We start from the raw sequence: 14,310 nt of genomic DNA, 5'->3' as shown, positions 1-14,310 counted from the left end.
CAAGAGGGGAGCAATCCAGCAGTGGCGGAAGTGGGTGGCAAAGCAGGGGCAAGTAACGGCACATTCTTATTTTGCCTCAGGTGGCAAAATGGGATGGGCCGCCCCGACTGTGCCTACTGTAGAATGGCAGCTGCCACTGCTTCAAGTGACCTGCAAGCAGCGTGCGTTGTTTTTATTCCCAAATAATGAAAGAGATTAAACATGAGTCAGGTGGGAGTTGAATTTTAGAGAAATCAATGGGACAAGTTAGTTGCAATTATTATTTTTTCTGGAGCACTGCCACAATATTCTAAACGGTTGGAAGTACAGCAATGAAATCATTAGATATACTGTACTGCATAAAAACTAAGCTGTGAATTAGGTTTTACAGAGAGGATTCATACGCAACATTGTCACTGAGCCACTGTCTCCATATGCATGTGTTTTCCCAATTAACCTTCCTTAGAAAGCCTTAGAAAACCCAGCTTTTTTGTGAATAAAGCAGTGTGGTTTCCCCCCTTCTTTTAAATGAAGGAGCTGTTATTTTAAAATCATGGCAAGAGGAGACAGAGTCTAACCTTAAATATGAGCACAATTTGCTATTCATTACCACAGCCGCTGACCACACCCTCCAGCTAATGTTGAATTTCACACATTTAATGAGCTCCATATTTGAAAAACACACACATGCACACGTGAGCCCTGTAAAATCTGATTTACAATGTTATTAAAATACCTGGCATTATGAAAGAAATTGTTTGAAAGTATGTATTTATGCAAAGAGGATTTTTTATTTTATTTTTTTTAAATGCAACAAAAATAAATATATACGCAACAATTGAGACATTAATTGGCCTGAAAAAAATAACCCTTCCCCCATCAACGAAAACATTCTTTCTAGCTCTATATTTCTTTCAGCACTTCAGATTTAGCTGCTCCCTGCTTCAATGGGCCAACAGGCTAAGTTATTTAAGGACGGAAAAGCCTTCACAATGTAATTGTCGATACTCGGGATGCTAAGTTAACTTGACAAGTCAGCTCATGATGCAGTCCAGGTTCTATAATTAGTGCGTTTCTTGCAACCGTAATAAAAACCCTCAGCATTAGGTCAGTTCTTGTCTGGGCTATTTAAGAGGTACCTTGCAATGCGCTTTGATTCAGACATGTTCAGCTTTTATTGGATGTTAACACCTGATATTTCCTCCAGGCATTGGTTTTACTGAACGCTTTGTTCTGTCCTCTCATTCTCCCTCCCCCCGCCTGCCAGATCATCAACAGGAGCTGCCCTGAAACCAAGAACATTGGTGATGAGCATAAATCACTTAGCCGACAGCACAAAGGGGTGAACACAGCTGTAGCCTACGCATTGCTACAGCTACGGTAGAGGGAAAAATTAAAAACTACACAAGGTCTTTATTTTTGGTCAGCTAGAAATCTGTCCATGTGTAGATATGAATGAAGGTGGGGGCAAGACATTGCAAGGACCCCTGGTGAGTAGCAACGTACCCCAGTATGCTCTGCAGCCAGAAACTCATTGCACCAGTGGTGGGGGCAGCCAGAGTTGTGGGTTCAGGGCAGGATTTGTACCCACTGCTACTGTGTCCTGAAATGGAGCACTTTCCCAGTAGCAGTGAATGGGATTCTGTGATACATACATATATCGGGTCCTCCCTTAAAGAGGGCACGTATGGTGGCGAGACCTGGAAAACCGACACCGGTGTTGTGGGTGGGTACGATTGGTCAGCCACAACACCCAATTGGTAGGTCCCTCATAGCTGGGTGCAATCTGGTCAATGGGACACAGTCCAAACGGTTCGAGGGACCTATTTATGCCCATGCACTTGACCCAGAGCTTCCTCTTTCGGCGCGTGCATTCGGAACACCCGCCCACCTCTCCCTACTTTTAGGGCTTTGCGCTTGACCTTGCTATGCCGTCCTGTGTTGTCTGTTGTTGGGACTGGGGCACGGCAGGAATTTTACCCACTTGGCTGATTGGCTGTTGCCATTTGGGTTTTGCCTGCCACGTAGCAAATTGTCACAACTTGTATGGTTGCGGATGGGCTCCGGTTCAGGTGATAGGGATGGGAGAATGCTCTCGCCATCCCTGTGTGAAGGGTATTCCATTAAAGGAATCCAGGGACTCAATGGTTTGGTCAACCCCTGAGAGGGGGTTGTGCCCGTGCCTGAGTCCAGGGGGGCATTTGGGTGGTGGAGATAGCCTGTTCCTGGCTTTCTGCTTATCCAAGTGTTCACCCTAGGCTGACCTATGCTGGAACCTTGGGTCAGCGCTACCTGCATGGCAGGGAGCTAGTCGAATCAGAGCCTATGCAACCAGTCACTTACTGTAATCAATAACATTGTGGCCTAAATTATGCCAAAAACCAAAACCAAAATTTGAGTCAAGTGTGAATTTATTTAGGGGGGAGGTTTCTGGGTCTGAACACACAAATACATATATGGAGTGTTAAGGGAGGGGTAGTATTTCTGGTGGGAGACACATGCTCCTTCTAGGGTACTTTTCCCACCTTTGGTCCCCACCCTGCACTCAGCTCTCACCTGTGGCTCCTAGAAGCTGTCAGCATGTGACACCCCAGGAATGGCTTTGACTGGCTGGCTAAACCAGGTGAGGTTAGCCAATGGGTCTCCATGAGTTAGAGATTTCCACTACATGCGAAGACAACTCCTAGCAGTGCTTGATTCATAACACAGAACACAACTACTTTGTAATACAGTAGAACCTCGACTTACCACCGCCCCTACTTGCGAACAATTTGATTTGTAACCGCGGCAAACTCGGAAGTAAATACCGGGTTTGCCATGATTTGTGCACACTCAGAAGTCGCTTCTGACGTCTGCACATGCGCAGTACGGCGTTGCCACCGAATGTGCATGCGCAGAATGGTGATTCTACCAGCGACCCAGATCGACTCACGAACAGACCTCCGGAACGGATTCTATGCGCGAGTAGAGGTTCCACTGTATGATCACGAGACATCCACAAAGTATAAAACAATGCAGCTACTTAAGAACATGACTCATTCCCAAAATATAATTATAAAAGTCCCTCTTACATATGTACCTTAAGTATGTATACAAACTCAGTGAGAGGTGTGAGCTTGCTTTTGCTGAGTAATCTCATTTATATTATGCATAATTTCAGACAAACAAACTCTCATCTTCTCATCAACACAAAGAAGCCATTCTCCTTCCTGATGTTTCATCTTTGTAAGAGTTGAATCCACAACAATCTATCATGGAGAACTGTAAAAGAATAGCCAACACTCTTGAAGAGAGGCATGGATACTGTTCTGCTTGTATATCCTTATTTTATTTTATTTTGATACCACACCACATCAAAATGTTTAAATATCTCGTTGATTGTCCTTGAATCTTCCTGCCACAATCGGCATCCTCTCCTGACACACATTTTGAGAACCACTGCATAATCTCTGTTCTATGGCTTCTAAAAGGGGATAAAGCATGGGTAGGCAAACTAAGGCCTGGGGGCCGGGGACGGCTCAATCTCCTTCTAAATCGAGCCCATGGACGGTCCTGCAATCATGAGTAGAATGTGTGCTTTTATTTAAAATGCATCTCTGGGTTATTTGTGGGGCATAGGAATTCATTCATATATTTTTTTTCAACATATAGTCCGGCCCCCACAAGGTCTGAGGGACAGTGGACTGGCCTCCTGCTGAAAACGTTTGCTGACCTCTTGGTTAAAGAAATCCATGGAGAGGCAGATCACTAGTTACTGTGCTTATGCAGAACCTCCAGGTCTAGAATGGGTACACCAATGGAAATGTCATGGGTGAAGATCAAAAGAAATCCCCACAAGTCAAGTTCATGTGGAACCCCAAAGAAAAGAAGAGACTGTGTGAGCAAGGGAAGGAGAAGAGAGGTATCAGAGGAGAAAATATCATTCAGTGTCTCAAGAATAGAAGTTCAAAACAGAGTTCAGATCGCTATGGAAGTCACTGGGGGAAGGGAGACGATTGTACTTGTTTGGAAACAGAGACCTTGTTGCAGTAGAAGAATTTTTTCAGGGGGCAGGAGGAGCTGAACTTGGAAAAGGACACATGACATGGTTCTGATTTGCAGAAGGAGACTGAGCAAAATTCAGCCAGGGAGGAACACGTGCAGCTTGAGAAAGTACCAAAGTTTTGTATCGTTTGCTTCTGTTTGGCATTCCAGAATGCTCTAGCAGAACTTTTTTTAGATTTCTTACCTGCCCTTCACCACAAGGTTCCATAAAATCATAAAAAGAAAATGGCTGCAGACTATATATGAGTTTGTGTGTGCATGTGTGTAAAAAGCTTCCATATTTACAAACAATGCAAATGTTTAAAAACACTTCCATATATAAAAACACTTAAAAATAGCTCCAACACAGATGCAGACAGGGATAAAGATATCCACTAGGATAGGGATGGTCTTCAGCAGGTGACCTAAAGGCAACAGAGACAGTACCTGTCTAATATGTAACAGGGGGGGATTCCAAAGGGGAGATGCCACAAAACTCAAGGCCCAATTCCTCTACATTGTGTATAAGATGCCCTCTCCTCAGAGCACAGTGATCAATTGGGCAAGATATTTTAGGTACCCTGGTCCCAAGCTGTAAAGGGCTTTGTACACCTGTTCCTTGAACTTAGCAGGGTACAGAATTTGCAACCCATTCCAATTTTACATCATTTCCCCACACCAAAGCATTTTCCACCTTAAAAACTGATTTGTTTACATCATTTTGCAAGTATCAATTAATAAAAGCCCCCTCCTTCCAAAAAAGGAGCAGGCAACAATGTCAGCAAAAATATATTACAACACACGTGTATCTGGCAGGGGCCAGATATCTTTGTTGGTGTTAGGAAAGGTTATGAATCTGTGCCATACTTTATAAAGTCATATGAGTCTTGAGTGCCATTTCATGCTTTATCATGCTGAGATAGTTTCTCCATTAGCGCTACTCCATCTTGACTTCAAGTGCTGCAAGCAGGCTGACCCAGAACCAAAGGAAGGCAGGACTTTGATAGAAAATTTTGGCAGGTGCAACTTGTCACACGAGGGCAAGAAAATCTACACCTGCTGAAAATTACATTTTTTCTGGCAGCTATTAAAGGTACAGGAAACCTGTTTGCCTTTTCCTTAGCCCTGGCCTTGCTTAATTTTATGACATGATTAATATTGTCATATTAATAAGGCCTAGTATCTCTGGTGACCCTTTAACATTTTAAAATCCAAATCAAACAGCAGAGAGCTGATTCATACGTGCTGCGTCAAGAATTCCATGGATGTCCCTGTTTGTAGAGAGATCCAAGAGTGTTAGTCATATACCAACAGCAGTTGCAGAATGCAGCAATTCTTTAGACTCCACTCTGTCAGAAAGGGAGCGTTGTTGAAGAGAACAGTGGCCCTTATAAATGTGGCCTTTTCATCCAAAAACTCAGCTTCAAGTTTACAGATGATGTAAAGAAATCGTACTTCTCTGTGCGCGGAGTATTTTGCTTTATAATGGACCAAAGTTAGGTGACAGCATTTCAGTGACATCATTCGTTTTGAGAAAAAGCGGCATGCTTTTGGAGTGACATCAGTTTTCAAGATGGAAGATTTGCTTCAGCTTTTGGAATCTGGAAGATATAGCTCTAAGTGCTGTCCACAGTAAGCCACAATTTGATGTTAGTTTGGCTTTGAAAGTGGACTAAATGTTTAAAACTGGGACCACTCCTTTTAACAGCTTTTCTATTTTGATGCAGCCATAATTTTAACATGTACCTAAATATTTTACACAAACACACACACACACACACACACACAGTGTCTACACCTTGGTCTATGAACAGTCCTGTTAATGAACTATTCAGGCAACAAACTCTGCAAAATCGGAAGTAGGTGTTCCGGTTAGCAAACCTTGCCCTGGAAGATGAACGGAAGACGAACGGTGGAAGGGCACTGGTGGTGGGAGGCAAAACACGCCTCAGTTTAAGAACACTTTGGTTTAAGAACGGACTTCCGTAATGAATTAAGTTTGTAGACTGAGGTACCACTGCATAAACATTGATATAAATCTCCCTTATATTGAAGGAGACCAATTGCTTGATCTAGGCCAGTGTTGTTGATTTTGACAGAGAAAAGTCTTTGCCAACCCTGCTCTTATCTAAGATATATGTGTGAGAACATGCACAGCTCACACATTGTGTGTGTGACATCATGTGCCAATCGCACATCACAAGTGTGATGTCGCATCGTAAGGAGGAGGTTGAGTGTAGAGCCCACCATGGTGTGGCTTCCTCTGTTGCACTTAGGAGAAGCCAGCTACTGAACTGCACTGCGCTCCATCTCCTCTGCCCCCTCAATATTGAAAGGGCCAAACTCTCCACCAGCAGATTTTGAAAGGAGCAAAGACACCTCCACGCCTAGGAGTTGGCATGCTTGCCACATCTAGTATCATCAACTGATGTACTTCTCTCAGTTGTGGAACAATGAGAAGGGCTTCTCTGCCAGGTCTAAGGCCCTAGGCATGCTGGGCAAAATGTTTTTCCCCCTTCCAATATATTGCCTGCCCCCAAATCTATAATCCTATTAGCAGCAGTCACATCTTTTTAAAAAGTAGGGTTGCTATCTCAGGTGAGCACATTCTACAGATGAGAATGACTTGAGGTTGTTCAGCTCAGTCATCTTGCAATACTTCTGATTATGTAGATAGTATAATAATGATAATGATGATGATGATGATGATGATGATGATGATGATGATAATACATACATACATACATACATACATACATACTGTACATACACTCTGGGCGGCTTCCAAGAAAAGATTAAAAATACATTAAAACATCAGTCATTAAAAACTTCCCTAAACAGGGCTGCCTTCAGATGTCTTCTCAACGTCAGATAGTTGTTTATTTCTTTGATATCTCATGGGAAGGCATTACACAGGGTCTTGTTAGTTTCTTCAGATAAATAATAACCATCTAAATCAGGGATGGAGAACCTGGAGCACTCCAGATACTGTTGGGTTACAACTCTCATCTTTCCTGACCGTTGGCCATACTGACTTGAATTGGTGGGAGATGGAGCCCAACAACCTCTCTCCCATCCCTGCTCTTTAAATCTTGAATTGCACAAATAAACAAACAAAAAGAAAGGAAGGAAGGAAGGAAGGAAGGAAGGAAGGAAGGAAGGAAGGAAGGAAGGAAGAACACTTTTCATGCTTCCTCCTGCTCTCTCTTCCCCACTACATTGTGGCAGATCTTGGAATGACAGAGAAGAGAATTGTTGAGACTTGAAGTGAGAAGTGTCAACAGTGCAATCCGAGTTTTAAAGGTTGGGAACAGATGTGCAGTACTTAGCGGAATAAACAGCATGTGAATATTTATCACAGAAGGTTTAGTTCATGGGTCATCAGATTAATGAATTGGCCCGCATTTCTGAAAGGATGGGGTAGTGTTTTGTGGCGCAATCAGCTCATCTGTTCCCTCGTTCTAATACTGTGGATAATTCTGCTTTCCTCATGGCAAGCAAGTTTCTGGATATAGTTCAACCTACTCCAAGTGCATATTTAAACTAAAAATCTGTTTCACATAGAAGGACAAATGAGAATGGCTATTACCGTAATCTTTAATGCACTAAATTCTTTTGCACAGATTGTTCTTGTTACTACCACTTTGAACGGATCTGAACAGGACACCATCTTGTTTATGTACATATGTGCCATAAGCAAAGCTAAAAAGAAAAAGCAGAGGACTTGGGAACACCAGAATGTTTGATGCGTCGCTTAAGTCAGGGATTTGTGCTATTTTTTGCTTTGTTTTTTCGACTGTGGGCATGTGAAACCCTCTTGCCCATTGAACTCTTTGTGGGAACCAGAGTACTCCATGCATCCCCCTATGACACAATTCCCCATAAACCCACTTCTCCAAACTTGCATACACAAAAAGACACAAAAAAGCAACTATTCTATCATTCATGGATGGGGAACCTAGGGCCCACCAGATATTGTTGGATAACAAGTGCCATCACCCCTGAGCACTGGCCAGACTGGCTGGGGCTGATGGGAATTGAATCCAGCAGGTGGTGTGGTCCACAGTTTCTCCATCCCAGGCCTAAGGATTTGCATCCATCATTTAACCCCCTTTCCATAACTAAAAGCATGCCTAAAGCATGTAAAAATACATAATATTTATGTAATAGTCTTAAACAATAAAACATTGAATCATTGAATTAATTTTATAATGAATGATTTTAGAGTGTTGTGTTGTACTGTTGTACTGTTTTATTGTTGTTAGCCGCCCTGAGCCTGGCTTCGGCTGGGGAGGGCGGGATATAAATAAATTTATTATTATTTATTATTATTATTATTATTATTATTATTAACATCAAGCCTACACAACCAAATTAAACAATTTCCACATAAATCATAAGAGCTAAAATAAAGATTTAAAAAAATCAATATCAAAACCAGCAACAACCCCACCCAAAACAAAACAAAAAAAACCCCTGCACAACACCCCAGCCCAAGAGTCTGTTCAGCAGCCTCAGCTTTTGTACCTGTAGTCAGTCAGGGCCTCACCATCCCAAGCCAGGTGGAAAAAGGGCTCACAGCCTGTTTTAATTTAAATAGCTACATTTTAAAAAGCCACCATGATTTTTGTAATTGCCTACTTATTGTCCATTGCTGCAATCTGAAAGTTGTGCTATTATTAGTGTTACATATTGTATTTTTTGCATTTCTGTTATGGCCCTGGATCAATATGAAAATAACAGTGAACAGGTCTAGTTTTTGCTACATTCCTATACATAATTACTTGAGTTCTACTAAACTCAGTGGTATCAGCTTCTGAAAACACATGTATAGGATTGTACTGCCCAATTGCAACTGCTGCCTCATGCCGGAGTTTGCTTCCCTCTCCCATTGTTGTAGCCCCAGCAAACGTTCATAAATATCCAAGATTTCCAGTATTGATTTCCAGTGTTTTCATCTTGCGTTTTGAATGTGAAATTTCACTTCCAAATTCAAGTGATATTGACTTGTCGGTAATCAACAGTTGCATTGATTTTGACTCGTGTTGAAATGTTTCACATTGCTAGATCTGTCAAGTACGGAACACCATTACATGTCAACTATCAAATACTGTCAAATATTAAGTACTGAAATTGCATAACATTGCACATTATGCATATCAAATATCTGGCAGATATTCAATTAGTCAAAATATGTGGGGAAGAGAATTCTGAGCAGCAAAATTATATCGTTATATAGTAAAATAACCTTTCCCACTTTTTCAGTTGATTCTTAACTAATGTTTAATGGAGCAAACACTGAAAAACATACAAAGAGATCAATCTGCTTGATATTACTCTGTTTATATCACTTTCTTCACAATGCAGTCAAGACGTTCAATCCTGCATATTCAGCTACCTAAAACAAGGTCAGACTCTGTCCCTCTAGCTAAGCACTGTCTCCTCTGCCTGGCACTCATTCCCAACAGTCTCAATCAGAGATCTTTCCCATCACCGGCTATGATTAGCTAGAGATGGCAGGGAATCTCTGGCTCCTCCCCTAGATAGGCATGCAACATATAGTAACAAAAATCCAAATTGCTAACCAGAAAATGTAAAAAAGGAGGGGGGGAGGTAAAGGAACCCTGACAGTTAAGTCCAGTCGCAGATGACTCTGGGGTTGCGGCGCTCATCTCGCTTTACAGGCCGAGGGAGCCAGCGTTTGTCCGCAGACAGTTTTTCTGGGTCATGTGGCCAGCATGACTAAGCCACTTCTGGCACAATGGAAACCAAAACCAGAGCAGTGCACGGAAACACCGTTTACCTTCCCGCTGGAGTGGTCAACTTGCCAGCAGGCACTAAGTGAAGCAGCAACTCTTCTCATTTGTGATTCTCAGCAACTAGGATTCAGAGGCATAGTAACAAGGTAAAGGTAAATAACCCCTGGATGGTTAAGTCCAGTCAAAGGCGACTATGGGGTTGCAGCGCTCAATCTTGCTTTCAGGCCGAAGGAGCCGGCGTTTGTCCACAGACAGCTTTCTGGGCCAGCATGACTAAACTGCTTCTGGCGCATGGAACACCATGATGGAAACCAGAGTGCACAGAAACACCAATTACCTTCCCGTCGCAGTGGTACATATTTATGTACTTGCACTGGTGTGCTTTCAAACTGCTAGGTTGGCAGGAGCTGGGACAGAGCAATGGGAGCTCACCCCGTAGTGTGGATTCAAACCGCCGACGTTCTGATCGGCAAGCCCAAGAAGCTCAGTGGTTTAGACCACAACGCCACCCACATCCCTTAAAAAAAAAGAGAGAGAACTCCCACCTAAATTGTAGTTTTCAGCACTGATGTTGTTTTCTGATGAATGGATAAGGTGATGCAGAAACCTGCAGGTAAGGACTGTACTCAGAATGATTGGCAAGGATTTGATATCCCGTCTTTCACTCCCTTTAAGGAGTCTCAAAGCGGCTAACATTCTCCTTTCCCTTCCTCCCCCACAACAAACACTCTGTGAGGTGAGTGAGGCTGAGAGACTTCAAAAAGTGTGACTGGCCCAAGGTCACCCAGCAGCTGCATGTGGAGGAACGGAGACGCGAACCCGGTTCCCCAGATTACAAGACTACCGCTCTTAACCACTACACCACACTGGCTCCAGCAACAGCAACAGGCAGAAGGCACAGATCACAATTAGCTGCAAGGACGAGATTGAAGGCTTTTGTTTCAGTTTTCTGTTTACAGCAGTTTAGCATTAACCACAGTTTAGAGTTCAGGCTAATCTTGAAATATAGTGGCTAGCAACCATTAAACTACAGGACTCATAGGATAGGTATAATGCGGCTGGGGGTGGGGAAATAAGGCACAAACACTCTTTGAGCAAGCTTAAACCTGGACACTTAACCAATCACGTGTGAGCTTCCAAAATTCTGCCAGCTGCTGCAATGGAAATCTGTGACATTTTTAGAATTGTGCAATGTGTGTGTGTGTGTGAAAAAGTATTGCAGAACTTCCCCTTGTCTCTCCAAAAGTATTTCTAGCTTTTAATTACATTTCACCATTAATTCAGGACAGCTTTTTAGAATAACGGCCCACTACACAGAACTTATGTAACCCATTTTAGCATGGGAAATTGGGAACATGTGGAAGGAAAGCCTTTGCTGTAACAATGAAATCTGTTCCTTTTGTCTCAGAGGACTCAAATATTATCTGCTTCGTCAATATTTACAATAGTTACAGGTTCCACAGGACAGAAATAGACAGCGAATAGCTAGTTTTGGAAGTGCCCTTGTTCTGCAAATGCTTTTGGGATTCCAAGAGATTGTGAGCTATTTATTCCGGCGATGGGATTGTGGCATCATATGGAATGCATAAATATGGTTTGATGTTTGATCCCTGGCATCTCTTGTCTGAGGAGCTCAGACAAGAGCTTGCTGAGCAATTGTCAGAGCAAACAGCACTGGATCGATGCTCTGGCTCTGTTTATGGTGGGAAAGGGCTGCATTTTAGTGGTGGTACATCTGATTAGCATGCAGAAGTTCCCAAGTTCAATTCCCAGCATCTCCAAGGTGGGATTGGCAGAGACCACAGAAAGCTGCTACCAGTAGGCAGCACTGAGATAAACGAACCAATGATGTTCTCACCGGGACCTCTGCCTCTTATGATGCCCATGAAAGGTTTAGTAAATATTCCTTCCAGAACTCCTTCCTTAATTCAGGTAGGTAGCCGTGTTGGTCAGACGAGGTGTGCAGGCACACAAAAGCTTATACCAAGAACAAACATAGTTGGTCTCTAAGGTGCTACTGGATCATTTTTTTATTTATTTTTGCTTGTCTTACTGCTCCATTTCTTTATATGGCAGCCATTTTGAAGCTGGCACCCACACACTTTCAAATGTACCCACTAGCCCCAAACGATTGGCAAGTTCTGCCATCATTGGAGGAAACATCTAAGACCAGACCTACTGGTTACTAGTTTGCTTCTAGGCCATATTCAAGGTGCTGGCGCTTATCTTTAAATGCCCTTTGTCATCTGGGGCCAGGATACTTGCAGGAACATTTTCTCACAAATGTACTTTCCTGCTCTGTAAGATTTGCCACACATAAGTCTTTCAGATTAGTGGCCACAACCAAGAGAGAGATTTCTTGGTGTGACCCTTACTGAAGTTTTCCAGTTTTAGCCATTGTCTCTTTTAAATGGACTTTAATGGGCAGCTTAATAGAGACAGTTTTTAAATATATAGTAAGTAGTCCTGTGTTGTTGTTTGTCATTGGTTGCTGTTTTCTTCGTCCCTCCTATTTTCAATAAAGATGACCTATCATTTTAAAAAACAATACACACAAACACACACACACAATAAACATAGTAATGAGAAGGCTGCAATTACACGGGAGCCCCATTGAACTCAGTGAAATTTGCTTTTGAGTGACATGCACAGGATTGCGCTGGGGGAAGCAGCTCAGGTCAGATCCTGCTTCGACCATAACCTCACAAGCCACACTTTTTCTCTGCTCCAGCTTCTTGCCTTCTTCAAAATTGATAATACTACTGGCTATCCTTGGAGGGGCGTTATAAGGGAGTATGTTGAATGTTCCAAAATGCTGTGTAAATGCAATTATTTATACCAGAAAAAGGGTATCCTAAAGATATGTATTACATTTATAACCCATCTTTCCTCCAAGAAGCTCACAGTGGCATATAGAGATGGCTCTCCCCCGCTGTTACACCTACAAATAATTCTGTGAGGTCTGTTGGGTTAAGAGATAGGCACTGGCCCAAAAGCAATCAGTGAGCTTCCAGGACTGAGAGGTGGTTTGAACAGGGGGGTAGGAAGGGGGGGTGCGGGGTGGTGGTGGTCCGCCCCAGGTGTCATCCCTGAGGGGGTGACAAAATGGCACACCACAGGGGGCGGCACTTACCGCAGGGCCTGGCCTGCAGCATACCCAAGCCACGCATCTACATTGGCTCCCAGTACGTTTCCGAGCACAATTCAGTGTTGGTGCTGACCTTTAAAGCCCTAAATGGCCTCGGTCCAGTATATCTGAATGAGCGTCTCCTCCCCCATCGTTCTGCCCGGACACTGAGGTCCAGCTCCGAGGGCCTTCTGGCGGTTCCCTCACTGCGAGAGGCCAAGTTGCAGGGAACCAGGCAGAGGGCCTTCTCGGTGGTGGCGCCCGCCCTGTGGAATGCCCTCCCATCGGATGTCAAGGCGATGGACAACTACCTGACATTCAGAAAACATCTGAAGGCAGCCCTGTTCAGGGAAGTTTTTAATATGTGACATTTTAGTGTATTTTTCATCTCTGTTGGAAGCCGCCCAGAGTGGCTGGGGAAACCCAGCCAAATGGGCGGGGTACAAATAATAAATTATTATTATTATTATCATTCTCTCTCCTGGGAGCGACACAGTGGCTCGGGGCTCCGCGCTGTCTGAAACGGCAGCGTGAGGCTTGCGTACCCCAGGCGGACTCTGTGGGCAGATCGCCATGGCACCCCCGTGCGCAGATTGCCACCCCGCACCCGCAGCTCCGGGTGCCAGAGCAGCTAGCTACGCCCCTGGGTTTGAATCTGGGGTTTTCCAGTCCTAGTTAGATACTCTTAACCAAAAAGCCAAAATAAAATAAAGTAAAATCCAAAAGCAAACAAGAGGTCTGGGGCAAGAAGATAGTTAATAATCTTGCAAAGTTGTGGCTAGGATATGTGAGTGTGGAAGTTTCTCAGGTTCTGTTGTACATATTTACCCAATTTTAATGTTAAGTTGTGATAGTTCTTTGATTGTCAGGCATTTATCCCATGGAGAACTCAGTGAGGCATACCTGTATGACCATATACTGGGAACTATGGTACATTAGTGCAGAATTGGGGGGGGGGGGGTGGAATCCAAAATTATGGTGGACAGACTGGATTTCTTCCAAGCAATGAATTCAGAGAGGTCAGCTCAACAATACTTGTTTCTGATGGCATAGTTCAGAGGTCATGAGTGAAATTATATATCAAAGAATAAAAACTTAAGTTAGAACCCAAGATTAAACATCATTTTCACTTTTGCGAATGTTTTCAGGTTTGAGAATTTTCTGTTTTATCATATTTATATATTTTTTAAATTCATTTTGTGGCTGTCCCTTGCATTTGCTACCTAAATGCAATAACTTGCCCTATGACCTTAGGGTGAAGTGTGGGGTATTCATTTTTTAAAAAATATACAAAATAAATCATTGGCAGTGCACGGAATTGAATCTGTGAGCTCATTTGGGCAAACTATGTTTTCTATCGCCTAAGTTACAGCAGCCCTAGAAGCAAACAAAACTGACTTTTTTATTTCTACTGCTGGTCTG

This window comes from Podarcis cretensis (assembly GCF_951804945.1).
Source record: "Podarcis cretensis genome assembly, chromosome: 6".
Lineage (NCBI taxonomy): Eukaryota > Metazoa > Chordata > Lepidosauria > Squamata > Lacertidae > Podarcis > Podarcis cretensis.
Note: the sequence above shows the minus strand (reverse complement) of the source record.